Here is a 14,756-nt window from a genome sequence, read left to right as displayed (position 1 = left end):
ACACCATGTGGACTCGCCCCATCCCCAGCAGGTCCTGCAAGACACAAGACAAAATGCATGATTGGACCGCGGGCCGTGGGCTGGTGGAGGTGGGTGCGGTGGTGTGGAGGTGGTGTAGCGTGAGGGTATGGTTGGAGGTAAGGGTGGTATGGGGGTGAGGGTAGTGTGGGGGTGGTGTTGGGGGTTGTTCACACACGTAGCATGGGGGAACCGCAATGCAGTGGGGTCTCACTTCCTCACCCTGGCCGAACTCCACCACGGCACACTACCTTTCCTCCGGGCCTCCGCCCACATCCAGGGCCTTCTGTCCTGCCAAGGTGAAAGGCCGCAGGTCTCGTGGTCCCCCTCCTGTCCTCTCCCACTCCCGGTTGTGTGCGGCCTTCTCCTGGGGGGGGGGGGACGACAGAAGGCAACAGTGTTAAACATTCCAACGCATACATCTCTGGGAGTGGGTAGCTGGTGGCCTCAGCAGCCGGGGCACTTGGCCATGGCAGCTTGTATCGGTGCTGGCATGTGGTGCAAGGTGGGGGTTCGGTCACCCTCTGGAGGGGGGGGAGCTTTACGAGTGTTGGGGTAGCAGGCTTAGTGCCAGGGGCACATTTTTGCCCACCCAACCTGGCCGCCCTGAGGAGCTCATGCAGTATCTTTCCGCACTGCTAACGGCCTCTGCCACCAGCGCCCAGACACGACGAATACTGGCGGTTGGCAGCCTCCTTCCCAGGCTGGGGTACAGGGTCATCCTCCTCTCCTTCACAAAGTCCAAGAGGGCCATGGGCTCTGCGTCCTCGAACCTTGGTGCCACTCTCCTTACAGCCACCATGTTGGCTGGGGTGGTGTGTGTAGGGGGAGAACTGTTTATATGTGGCTGCAGCTTGTCAGCCTTTCGATGTTAACCACGGACCTGGCAAAAAGCGCACCGTTTCCCATTAGAATCAATTGTGTTTCATGTGGCGCCGATGCTAGCCCCTTAACGGTAGCGGAATCATTCCAGATGCGGCGACAGTTTTTCTGTCATAAAAGTCCACGGATTCTCCGTTGGTCTCAAAACTTAGGGCGGGATTCACCGTCGGGTGACGTTAATATCGCGAAACGCGATTGGGCGGAGAATAGCCTCTGTCGCGAAAATCGCGGTAGGCATCGGTTTGACGCCAAATAGGGATCCTCCGGCACCCCAAATGGCGTAAATGTGATGCTCGCCGCATAACGTTTAAACACTGTTGGCATATCGATACCTTACCCTCTATTCTCCGGGGCCTCTACAATTCACGGCCTCCGATGGGCCGAGTTCCCGATGGCGCGGTTCCCTTGTGATCTAAGCGGTCAGGAACCCGGTGTGGCGGCTGTGGTCTGTGTCCAGCAATGCTACAGTCGACCGGGAGCCATGCTGCTGGCTGGGCGGCTTCCGCGAGGAGTGAGGGGACTGGTCGGGGGTGGATCGGGCATGGCCTGGGGGTAGCTATGGGGCAGTATTTGGCAGGTTGGGTCATCACACGACTGCCGACATATTTTACCAGCCGATCGTTGCAGATCTTTGCCATGAGCATGCGCTGTCATGGACCCGGACATTTTCCAGCCGTTTTTGTCTTGGGAGCCGGGAGTTTTACCTGGTGCGGCGGCTAGTCCTTCACTGGTCACAGGATTGGTGAGGGCTCAGCACCGATTTTTGCACCGTAAAACGCCACAGTTCCCACGCCAGCATCGGCACTTAGCCTCCAAATTGGTGAATCTAGTCCTTCGTCTCAGAAAGGGATAATCCCGCCCCCCTGTGTTGGGGTAAAGTTAGAAGATTTGTGGCAGGTGCCAACCGGTCGTGATTCTCTGTGCCTGCCCCGCTGGAGCGGGAAGCCGACTAGGCCATTGGGAACCCGCTCCGACCTGGTGGGACCATGCAAATAGCTTATTGGAGCTATTTCACAGACAGGATGCACCATTCACAAGCCAGATGGAATGCACCAGCCCCCAGCCGAGAGTCCTCCCATGAAGGAGGCCTCTCAGAATCCTGGTGCCAATTGTTGGGAGCCACCTCTCCGACTGAAAGCCACCAGGTCCACGCTCCTCAATACTTGTACCAAGTCACACCAGTGGGACTCTCGGCGTTGGGGGCTGGGCCTTGTGAATGGTACGTCCTGCCCGCCAATGAAGTCCAGAATAGCTCAGATGAGCTATTTGCATGGTCCCGCCGGGTCGGGGTGGGAAGGCGACTGGGTGGTCGGAAAGCCCACTATGCTCGTTGTGGCAAGCACAGAGAATTGGGACCGGTTTGCCGCCCGACCCAAATTCCAATTTTGCCCCGCCGTGGGATTCCCGATCCTAGGGGCGGGGAATGGAGTATCCCAGTCTACATTTCACACCAACAAATATAACAGCCATTGGGTGTACCAGCTAGCAGAAACAGCACTGAGCTGAATGCACAGTCAATCTGATTTTAATCCTGCTTACTGAGAGAAGAACATCGGCTCGGACACTGAGAAAACTGCATATTCTTCTTTTTCTTTCAATACTGTCATGAGATCTTTAATGTTCACCTAATAAGCTCCTCGATCTAACATCTCATCCAAAGGGTAGCCTCTCAGCACTACTCAAACAATGCAGTGGAGCGTCAGAATAGATTGAACAGCATAAAGTAGGTTTTACATTATGTAGCTAAAATGTACAATCTCCTTTGGGGGGGTAAGAAAGAAAAAAAAAAGCACTCATCACATTCCAGGCTTTTACAGAGAATTAGTACTTATTTGCTGGCCAATTGAGAAGCACGATTCTCATAAAGTATCTGTTAATGGAGTTTAATCACCTCAGTGTGGTTCCAAGGGTTTCAGAAGATTAAGGAGGATGATCACAGTTACATGATATCATTTCCCACCGTTAGAGGGAAAGATTTGAACAACTTATTGATTACGCGTTAACATTAGTAGGGACCGTTGGCTAGTTCGTTTGCATTATATTATCGGAAAAAGCATCATTTTCCTTCCCCATTTATACGAAACATAAAAGCCAATTATGCCCCAAACTGACAAGTCTGCGCGATTTCTCTAACTTTTAATGGTCCTGGGTCCAGACTTTAAAAGAAGTAGTATCAATTAAGTCTGTGTTGCTAATGCTCCTCTTGTACAATTTATTGCCTGTTTTATTATCTTCTATCACACATTAAATCATTCTGACTTCCCTTTGCCAAACGCCTTTGCCCAGAATAAAGCTTCATTAATCTCATATGACAGCTAAGGATGTCAGTATGTGGTATTGTGACATAATTAAGCTTTGATTAAAAAGATTCCCATGCCCCTTTAAATGCTGTGGAGAGAGGTGAAGCAATATGTATTTTATGTTAACAAATCATTGTGCTTAATCTAGACTGCTGGGATTAAAGTTTCATCTCCCTGTTGTGCAGGGTGTCTCCCAGCAGATAACAGGTTTAAAGTATTCTTCATGAAAGAAAAATGGATGGCAATCGGAAGAAGGGAGATTTTCCCATTTTCTCACTGGCCGATCCTATGGAAAAACTGCGGTGGTATGATCATAGTCAAGTTGAGATCAGCCACTGTAGAGTGCCGTCTGATCCGAGGATCTTCCTTCTTTGGTTCGCCTGGCTTATATCCTGTATAAACCAATCACTTTATAACTTGCCAAACTTCCAGAGAATATATTGGGGATGTAATTGGTTGAAAAATTTGAGATATGCGATTTGTTGCCATGTTTAGATAATCACTGTTTCAGCAGTGCAAGCTATTCAGAGATTGGAACTAAGAAAAGTTGCTTGGACACTATATGGAACATACGGACATGTGAATTAGGAACAGAGCAGGCCATTCGGCCCCCCCGATCCTGCTCCGTCATTCAATAAATCTATGGTTTGATTTTGATTTTATTTTATTTATTATTGTGACATGCATTAGTATACAGTGAAGAGCATTGTTTCTTGCATTCTATACAGACAATGAATACTGTACATAGGGAAGGAAGGAGAGACGACAGAATGTAATGTTACAGTCATAGCGAGGGTGTAGAGAAAAGATCAACTTCATACGAGGTAGGTCCATTCAAAGGTTTGATGGCAGTAGGGAAGAAGCTATTCTTGAATCGGTTGGTACGCGACCTCAAACTTTTGTATCTTTTTCCTGACGGAAGAAGGTGGAAGAGAGTATGTCTGGGTGCGTGGGGTCCTTAGAACATAGAACATAGAACAGTACAGCACAGAACAGGCCCTTCGGCCCTCGATGTTGTGCCGAGCAATGATCACCCTACTCAAACCCACGTATCCACCCTATACCCGTAACCCAACAACTCCCCCCCCCTTAACCTTACTATTAGGACACTACGGGCAATTTAGCATGGCCAATCCACCTAACCCGCACAGCTTTGGATTGTGGGAGGAAACCGGAGCACCTGGAGGAAACCCACGCACACACGGGGAGGACGTGCAGACTCCACACAGACAGTGACCCAGCCGGGAATCGAACCTGGGACCCTGGAGCTGTGAAGCATTTATGCTAACCACCATGCTGCCGTGCTGCCCCTACTACCATGCTGCCCATTAATTATGCTGGCTGCCTTTCCGAGGCAGCGGGAATTGTAGACAGAGTCATTGGATGGGAGGCTGGTTTGCGTGATGGATTGGGCTACATTCACAACCTTTTGTAGTTTCCTGTGGTCATGGGCAGAGCAGGGTCCATACCAAGCTGTGGTACAACCAGAAAGAATGCTTTCTATGGTGCATCTGTAGAAGTTGGTGAGGGTTGTAGCTGACATGCCAAATTTCCTTAGTCTTCTAAGAAATTAGAGTCGTTGGTGAGCTTTCTTAACTATAGTGTCGGCATGGGAGGACCAGGACAGGTTGTTGGTGATCTGGACACCTAAAAGCTTGAAGCCCTCGACCCTTTCTGCTTCGATCCCATTGATGTAGACAGGGGCATGTTCTCCATTACGCTTCTTGAAGTCGATGATAATCTCCTTCGTTTTGTTGACATTGAGGGAGAGATTATTGTCATTGCACCAGTTCACTAGATTCTCTATCTCATTTACTGTACTCTGTCTTGTCATTGTTTGAGATACGACCCACTACGGTGGTGTCATCAGCAAATTTGAAAATCAAGTTGATGGGGAATTTGGTTCATCTGATCGTGGTGCAAACTCCAGTGTCCGCCTCCTGCAGATAACCTTTCACTCGCTTGTTGGTCAAGAATCAATCCACCTCTGACTTGAAAATATTCAATACGCCCGTCACCGCTCTCTGGAGCAGAGAATTCCAAAGTCTTAAGCCCTTCTGAGAAAAACAAAATCCTCATCTCCATCAGACCCCTTAAAGTGCCCCTTAACTGGAAAACAAAAATTGGGTACTCTAAATTAAAAAAAACAGAATTGCTTTAGTATAAGTTTCATTGTACACCCAATACATGAACATGCTTGTGTTTGTTAAATCAAGTGCTTCCCAGAACCTCTTCCAAGCAAATCACAATTAAACTCTTTTAACACCCAAAGATATTGAGGCTTTCTTCAGTTCTCCTGAACTCAGACTTTGGGTGTAAATTTAGCATTACCATACAGAAATCTCAGATTAAATAGATGCTAACCGAGTGTAACTCCATTGCCAAACCTGTTACAAAGAGGCGTGGGGGTTCCCTGGCAGCAGTAAAAAAAAAAGGAGGGCAGCATGGTAGCACAGTGTTTAGCACAGTTGCTTCACAGCTCCAGGGTCCCTGGTTCGATTCCCGGCTTGGGTCACTGTGCGGAGTCTGTACGTTCACCCCGTGTCTGCGTGGGTTTCCTCCGGGTGCTCCGGTTTCCTCCCACAGTCCAAAGATGTGCATGTTCGGTTGATTGGCCATGATAAATTGCCCTTCGTGTCCAAAACAAAAACGTTAGGTGGGGTTACTGGGATAGGGTGGAGTGTGGGCTTAAGTGGGGTGCTCTTTCCAAGGGCCGGTGCAGACTCGATGGGACAAAGGGCCTCCTTCTGCACTGTAAATTCTATAATTAAGCAGAATTTTCTGTGGCGGGACCCTCCGCAGATTTCCCGAAATGGGTGCAGCGGGATGGAAATCCTGCCCCTTATTTTTAAACTCTGTCCCCAAGTTCTCTTCCACAAGAAAAAAGATCCTCTCAACATCCACCGTATCAAATCCCCTCAGGATCTTATACGTTTCAATAAGATCACCTCTCATTCTTCTAAACTCCAGTGGATACAGGCCCAGCCGGCTCAACCTTTTCTTGCAAGATCATTGCCGTCAGACCCTCTACCTGGTCTAAAGTTTCCTTTGGCTCTACTCTGGATAAAACTGACACAGCAACTAGGATGAAATTTCACCCAGGTGATGCACCTTGATTAAACCACTAAGCAATAGTAAATACTCACAACAATACCAGTTGCTTCGTTTCCCTGTGTGTCAAGGTCTGTCTGAGTGGTCAATCTGATGACAAAATTCCCCTTGCGCATCCTCTGAGCCAGTTCCAAAATTGTTTCAACCACTGCAGCTTCGATGGTTCTGTGGGATCTCACTTTGAATTTTTTTTGCTGAAGGTAAAACCTTCCTTTCAGCCAATTTAATTGGTTTTCTATTAGATCAGTGCTCGTTTCCACGCCTTTGCAGATGTCCCCAGTCGGCAACATCCGAAGGTCATACGTGAAGTGAAGTCAGCTTGACTCTTCTTTATCTCCAACATTGTTATCAATCTCAAAGCTGGGAGAAAGCGACACATTTACTGCCCTTAATGAGGCTCTGTCTGCTTATATTCTCTAATACAACGACTCTCACAGTCATTTTGCAGAGCTTTGCTGATGCTAGCAAAGCTTTGACTTTACTAAAAGTGACCATCATGCATTACATTTTGAGTCCATAGTGCAATTCTTTACATCCCTTCAGTATTCGTGGGCTGGATACTCAGGTTTGACGCTATGTTCAGAGAATGTGTCTAATTCTATGATGAAAAAATCGGCGAGGCCCCAACACCTATCCTCCGACTCCGGCCAGTGGGACGGCTCTCCCCCCCCCCCCCCCCCCCCACCCCCTCCCCCGGCTGTGGCAGTGCTGGACACAGTCTGCAGCCGCCACACCAGGTTCACGAAAACTGAAAGCACAAGTGAACCGCGTCATCATGAACTCGGACCATCGAGGACAGAGCATAGTGTGGGGGAGGGGGATTTCAGGTAACATCTTGAGGCCGTCACAACGGCATGCGGCATACTCCCCGATGACACTGTTCTGGAGGGGGCGGAGCATCCAAAAGCAGCCCCCCCCCCCCCCCCGATTCGGTCATAAAAGGGGAGGTCGTTGGGGTTAAGGCAGAGCCGTGTCCACAGGTGCGATCTTTGGGGTCTCAGACTCCCCAGAATTCCTTGAGGGGAGGAGGGCTGACATCTTGGCCTTTGCCTCCTTGGTGGCCCCGTGATGAGTCCTGCTTGGATGGAGGTCGACCGTAGTGCCCAAGGCCTCAGAATGGTTGCGAGACCTGGCAGAATTCCTGCAATTGGAAAAGATTAAATATACCTTGGGAGTGTCGGAAGTAAAGGTTCTAATCCAGGTGGGTGTTATTCATCATCTTCTTTAAACACCTGGTTATGGCCATCAGTTAGGGGGCGACGGGGGGACGGGAAGGTGGGGATGTTTGGAGGGAAGGGGATGAGATGGGGGGGATAGTCGGGTGAGGGGGATAGGGGATTTAGGGTCGTTACTGTTACTTTGTTAAAATAAAAATGGTAAACTGTTCATATTGGATAGTTGTGCCTTTGTGAGAATTTGATAATGTTTGAAATAAAATATATTTTTTTAAAAGTTAAATAAAACATTGGCTTACACCCCATGACATGTGTGTCAAACCTCCCCAATGCCACCCCCACATCACCCTCACCCCCACTCCACCCTCACCCCAACCCACACATCCAAGCGCACCCCCACCCTCACCCCTGCATCACCTTCACCCCCCTCACCCTGCGCATCACCCTGACCCCCCCACCATCCTCACACCCCCCCCCTCCGCCCCACCCCCCTGGACACACGGTCTAATCATGCGTCTTGTCTTATGTCTTGCAGGACCTGTTGGTGATGTGGTGGGTCCTTTCCCCAGCTAGTTCCGCAACCTAAGCTGTCCCCGTGCGACGAGGTCACAGACGGGAGTCATATTATGCCTGTGACCCAAGACACCCCGGAGCTCGAGTCTTGACTCTTATTTCCCATCACAGTTGTCTCTAACACCATTCACCATCCCAGAGACACTCAACTCGGTTGGGACTTCAGTGAAGAGGCTCCTGGAACACTATATGGTGCGCACCACACAGCTGCTCCGGTACATCAGGTGAAGGTAACAACTCCCGAGTGGATGGACGGTTGGAGGGCAGGGCGGCCCCAGGGACTAGCTGCCGTACAGATGGGTTTCGGGCTTCTGGAATGAGATGCAGTCACAGAACCAGGGACTACATCAGGGGTTGTTGGCAAACATCCAACACCAGCAGGTAAAGTTTGAAGGATGTGAGGGGGGGGGGGGGGGGGGGGCTGATCTGGGCGTGGTGTGGTTGGGGTGAATGGGCGGATGTTGTTGGTAGGCTGGGGTCCCTCCCTCCCGTCCCCATCTCCGCCACCCTAGGGATCTGATGGGACCGTGTGATGGAATGGCCAGCTCACATGCAGAAATCGCTCATGCAGCAGAACCAGCCATGGTGCAATGAATTTGGCTGCTGTTGCTTTCCTCTAAGAGGCCATTCCCCCTCACTGTATGCAAAGCGGAATATCTGTTTTGCAGCGGAATGGCCACAGGAGATTACGGCACTGCCTGCCCAGTCCTCTTGTTCTGCAATGGTCACCTTCTCCCTTCCAGCCGGTGGACTGTGAGCTTGCAGGCTGCCCACATCTTTATACATGACTATCCATGATAGTCATCAGCTTGCGGATGCTCCACAGCATCCCCAACCACTACTCCAGCTCCAAATCATGGGCTTCCAGGAATAGTCGCTGGAGATACTGCGGACACACATGCTGGCCCTGGGCACTGGAGATGTTTCCCACATCGAACCGAAGAAGCACACCACAGTTTTGAGTTCTCCTGCCATGACTTACCCCTTTAATTAAGCCTTTTGGAAGATATTTAAAATCAAATATTATCAATTACTCAAGGGCCCTTCTTTCTTGGTCCCTGTTACTAAAGAATACAGCCCTTATAAATTATAAACCATAAAATAAAGACTTTATGAACTATAAGGAATAAAAGTAGTAAATATTTACCTAACGGTGCAAATCCAATCAGCTGGTTTCTCTTGCCCTGCATCATCTTTGAATCCTGGCATCACCTCAATGCTGTAAGCTACCATTTCGATTTTTTCCCTGCACTCGTCCACAGTTTGCAATTTCCTCTAGGTGCTGCTGACCATCCCTGTGTCCACCTCTCGCACTCTCCTTTAAATGCTGCTCCAGGTTTACAATGTTGTTAACATACAGTGAGGGAGGAAATCTTCCCGCTGTGTTTTCCAATGTTCCTGTGGTGGGATTTGAACTTGGGTCCTCAGAGCATTATCCTGGGTCTCTGGTCTAGAGACAATAGCACTATGTCACCCCCTCCCCCTGACATACCTAGTATCACACTAGCACTGAAATTCAGATCGCACATTAATATAGGTTCCTTCCTGGCTTGATGGCAGCATCCTGTCAGTGTAGAATGCTGCTTGTGTCGCTACGGCACAATAGCAGTGTGAAACAGCTAGCTTCACCTATTGTTCAACTGTTTGAGGCACCTTACCCTTGCAGGGTAAATTTGATGTAGATTGAGCACTTTCCTAGACTGAAAGTGGCCGATTTAAGCCCATTCATGAATTTGTGTGATATTCAGCGAGCAATGATCTGATCAAGGTAACTTTTATACTGCGGTATGGTTTTGATCTGCCCTCTTTCCGCATCAAGATTGCACAGAGCTAATGGCTCAGGGCCCTATTTCCAAGGTTGCCAATAAGACCAATCTCATAGCATAACATTGGTCAAAACACTAGGAGAGTATATGGATCCTCTAATTGTCTTGAAATTCTTAAAGATCATCTGATCTATTAATTGTAATGTTTGTTTGGCAGTACAGAACTTGATTATTGCAAAAAAAAAGACATCCTATCAAAGCTTATCCTTTTTCACTCACAAAGACATTAAGAATAATAATAAGAATAAGAATAATTGTTTAAATAGTCACAAGTAGGCTTCAATGAAGTTACTGTGAAAAGCTCCTAGTCGCCACATTCCAGCGCCTGTTCGGGGAGGCCAGTACGGGAATTGAACCCACGCTGCTGGCCTTGTTCTGCATTGCAAGCCAGCATCTTTACAGTGAGAGAGGTTCAATTGTGTTTATTTGTAGTCACTGTAGTTTCTCTTTTCAAGGGTTTTGCTTTCTGTATGTATTCTTCAAGGGCTGTTGTGATGAAAGAGGGATTTCAGATATATTGGGCGGGATGGTGCATCCCGTCGTACCCGTTTTCTGGTGCTGTGTGCCTCCACCGGCAGCGGGATTCTCCCTCCCGCCAGCCAGTCAATAGGGTTTCCAATTATGGGCACCTCCACGCCATCGGGAAATCCGTGGAGGAAACAATCAGCCCATTGTATTTTATGTATTTCATGCAGTAAGGGTTAAAAGCCTGGTTTAGTGTGTATGCCTTTTGCAGTGATGTTTTTTGAATAATAATCCCGGTTCAAAAGGCAACTATGCTTTTTGAGATCCCGAGGTGCAATTAAAGCATTATAAAAGCTTGGGCAAATCGATTTTTGTTTGTATTAAGAAGGTTCCCTCTGGAGTAATTCATTATTTACATTGGGCTGTATTCTCTGTCGTTGGGATCCTCCACTTCGCCGACAGCGCACTCACGCCCACGGATTTCCTGATAGAGTGGGGCCGCCCACGATGGGAAACTTCATCAGCCGGCTGCAGGGACAGAGAATCTCTGATGTAAGTATACCAGGGTCTGCTAATTGTATTTAAAAATGGATTGCGAGCTGAGATGGTTTTGTTGTTTGAGTGGGAATAAAGATAGCAGTTAAGGGTTATCGTGTGACTGTATTTATTAGCATTGTGTCAGGAGTAATTGTAAGCTATTTTCTCATGTGTTGTTAAAGATATTTTAATATTGTGCTAGTAATAAAGTTTGTTTTAATACACCATAACCCTATTTTGTGTGAAATCACCCCGAGAGCAAGGTATCCTTTCCTCACATTCATACAAAATTTAAATTAAATATACTAGCCGTTGTTCGGATCTGGTCAGGTACAATAATACTGAGTAAACAGCTAAGAAATATTCATTTATTTCTCTCTCTTCGTGAACAGACTTGTCTTTGCTAAAGTTCAGTGTCTGAGATCATTAATTCTCAACACCTCTGCACCTCTCCTCCAGGATTATGTTATATTGCTATTGCAGGCATCACAGCTTCATTGATATTGTACTCCTGATTGAGCGTTAGATATTACTTCAGTGCAGTGAATTTTCCATTTTATTTTTTTGCTCCTCTGTAGCAAAGGTTTGATAGATCTGACCAATTCCCCCTTGAGTGGCCAGTGTTGCATTGTTCTCTATATTTTGTCAGCTTTTCATATTTTTTATGAGTACACAAAAATCTATTCCCTTTGCATAAATAAATGTATTTGTAGCGAGGCCTGGAGATTCTTTATTTTTTGGCAAAAAAACAAACAGGTTACTATGATTCTGTGATACTGGCACATAGAACATAGACCATACAATGCAGAAGGAGGCCATTTGGCCCATCGAGTCTGCACCGACCCGCTTAAGCCCATAACCCCATACCCATCCTAACCTTTTTTGGACACTAAAGGAAATTTAGCATGGCCAATCCCACCTAACCTGCACGTCTTTGGACTGTGGGAGGAAACCGGAGCATCGGGAGGAAACCCACACAGACACGGGGAGAACGTGCAGACTCCGCACAGACAGTGACCCAGCTGGGGTATCGAACCTGGGACCCTGGCGCTGTGAAGCCACAGTGCTATCCACTTGTGCTACCGTGCTGCCCATAACTAGTACAAACTGGGCGGGTTGCGCCTGGGCAAGTAATCATGATTGGGCTAAGAATTACACTGAAAACCAATTTAATATTATCACTTGGGATTGTAACGTGGCTCCCTTACACATGCTAGAAGCCACATATATTCGCACACAGGGCCCTGTCCTTTGCAGACCGAAGGAACGTGTCCACACTTCACACCTTTTTGAAAAACTAAACAAAAGCTTGGGGCAGCCATTTCCTGGCTTGTTCGCAATGGCAATGCATTGACCAACCAGAATTGTCCTGCCCAGTTTGATTTTGAACAAAGGTTTGACAGTTAACTGTTCCCTGGTGCTTTCTCCATGGCAATGTCTCTACCAATCAGAGTTCAACAGCCAACCAGTCAACACTCTTTGAACCAGTACAAATTGTTGTTCCCTTTGCTGTTGGTGCATTTGTAAACTATCAAGATGAAAAGCTTCAATGATATGCCTCTTTTTCAGCAATGTTTTAAAAATTATATCATGAATGGACTAACAATGTCTCCTCAAAGTAAAACTATCTGGGGGGGCTGATGCTCGGATGCCAGATCCCAATACATTGAATTGTATTGAGTCTGCTTTTCCATTACTTCAGTTGCAGGGTCCTGAGGCCCACAATGTCCATGTGTTGCTCAGCATACCTCAAAGCACTTCCAAGGTGTTGGATATGCACACAAGCTGGCACCCTGCTGAGTAGGACCCTGCTATTCACCTAAATTTAGACAACTAACCTGTTATGCGGCTGGTGTCAGAAAATGATTTCATAACGTCAGTACGTCTCAAAGTGTTTTTCGCCAATATTGTGCTTTATTTTGAAATGTAGTCACTCCTGCAATGCTGGGAATATGCTCAGAAGTGGGACATCTGGCTGCTTTCTCTCCCTCTGTCTGAGTCATATTAAGGCAAACAATAGCACTTGCTTGCCACTTGTGCTGAGATTAGCAAACTCAACCAGTCATGTTTATTCAGTGTCTTTAATATAATAAAACATTTCTGCTTCACAAAAATGTTAGAAAGCAAGATTTCACATTGAACTGCATAAGGAAATATTAAGGCTGGTGGCCAAAGATTCGGTCGAAGAGGTAGGTTTTAAAGAGCATCTCGAAAGAAGTAAGAGAGGTTGAGAAGCAGAGAGGCATGGGTGGGGGGAGGGGGGGGGGGATTTGAGAGCTCAGAACATTTGCAGCTGGAGGCATCAATGTTTAAAAGGAGCATGAATGAAGTTTTCTGTCCATGGCTGCCAAATCACTTGAGGTTTAATAATAATAATAATTATTCTTAGCTGGGTGTGGATCAAATTCCAACACAAAAAGTAATGGTTGGAGTTTATGATAAAAAAAGAGCCAGTTAAAGAAAGACCAAGTCAAAATTAAGCCATTTTAAACCAAGAGGTGTTTCTGTCTTCCAATGAAAAGGTAAATAGGAAGGAGCAGAGTGTATTGGAGAACTGAGCGGGTTCACGTTAAGCTAAAGAAGCTTGCCCTTGCACAATGTCAGCCTGATCAGAAAGAAAAAGAAAATTGCTGTGCTCTACAGTACGGTAGCACAGTGGGTAGCACTGTTGCTTCACAGTTCCAGGGTCCCAGGCTTGGGGCAGCACGGTAGCATGGTGGTTAGCGTCAATGCTTCACAGCTCCAGGGTCCCAGGTTCGGTTCCCGGCTGGGTCACTGTCTGTGTGGAGTCTGCACGTCCTCCCCGTGTGTGCGTGGGTTTCCTCCGGGTGCTCCGGTTTCCTCCCACAGTCCAAAGATGTGCGGGTTAGGTGGATTGGCCATGCGAAATTGCCCGTAGTGTCCTAAAAAAAAAGTAAGGTTGGGGTTCCGGGTATAGGGTGGATACGTGGGTTTGAGTAGGGTGATCATTGCTCAGCCATATCATAGTTGGATGGTTTGACACCTCCAACCAGCAGGTGGCAGTACAGACACACCAAGGTCATGTGACCTGGGACCTGTATATAAAGAGAGGCTCACCCGGCTCACCCGGCCATCGACAGAACATGAGATAGAGGGTAATAAGACATACATGTAACAGGTCAGCAGAAGGTGTAAGATCCAGAGGAGTAGCAAGACTCCATGATAACATGCTCTGTATCAAATTGCCATCCTACCGCCTGAGACACAATAAAAGGATCTTGGTTTGGACAGATCAAAGTTTTTGGCGAGTTCTTCATAACAGTACAAGGGACCAAATACAATAGTACGGTTCCCAGGTAGCTGCTGCTCTTGTCCTTCTAGATGGTAGTGATCATGGGTTTGGAAGATGTTGCTGAAGGAGCCTTGGTGAGTTCCTGCATCTTGTTGCTGGCACACATGGCTGCCATTGTTCGTTGGTGGTGGAGGGATTGAATATTTGTGGAAGGGAGAGCAATCAAGCATGCTGCTTTGCCCTGGATGGTGTTGGGTTTCTTGAGTGTTATTGGAACTGACCTCATCCAGACAAGTGGGGAGTATTCCGTCACATCCTGACTTATGCCTTGTAAATAGTGAACAGGCTTTGGCGGGTCAGGAAGTGAGTTACTTACCACCGGATTCTAAGCCTCTGTCCTGCACTTGTGGCCACATAATGTATATGGCTAGTCCAGTTCAGATTCTGGTCAGTGGTAATGCCATTGAATGTCAAATGTTGAATTGTCTCTTATTGAAAATTATCATTGCCTAGCATTTGTGTAGCATGACTTGTACTTGCCACTTGTCAGCCCAACCCTGGATCTTATCCAGGTCTTGCTGCATTTGGGCATCAACTGCTTCAGTGTCAGAGGAGT

The sequence above is a fragment of the Scyliorhinus canicula genome, chromosome 10 (genome assembly GCF_902713615.1).
Source record: "Scyliorhinus canicula chromosome 10, sScyCan1.1, whole genome shotgun sequence".
NCBI classification, from domain to species: Eukaryota; Metazoa; Chordata; class Chondrichthyes; order Carcharhiniformes; family Scyliorhinidae; genus Scyliorhinus; species Scyliorhinus canicula.
Note: the sequence above shows the minus strand (reverse complement) of the source record.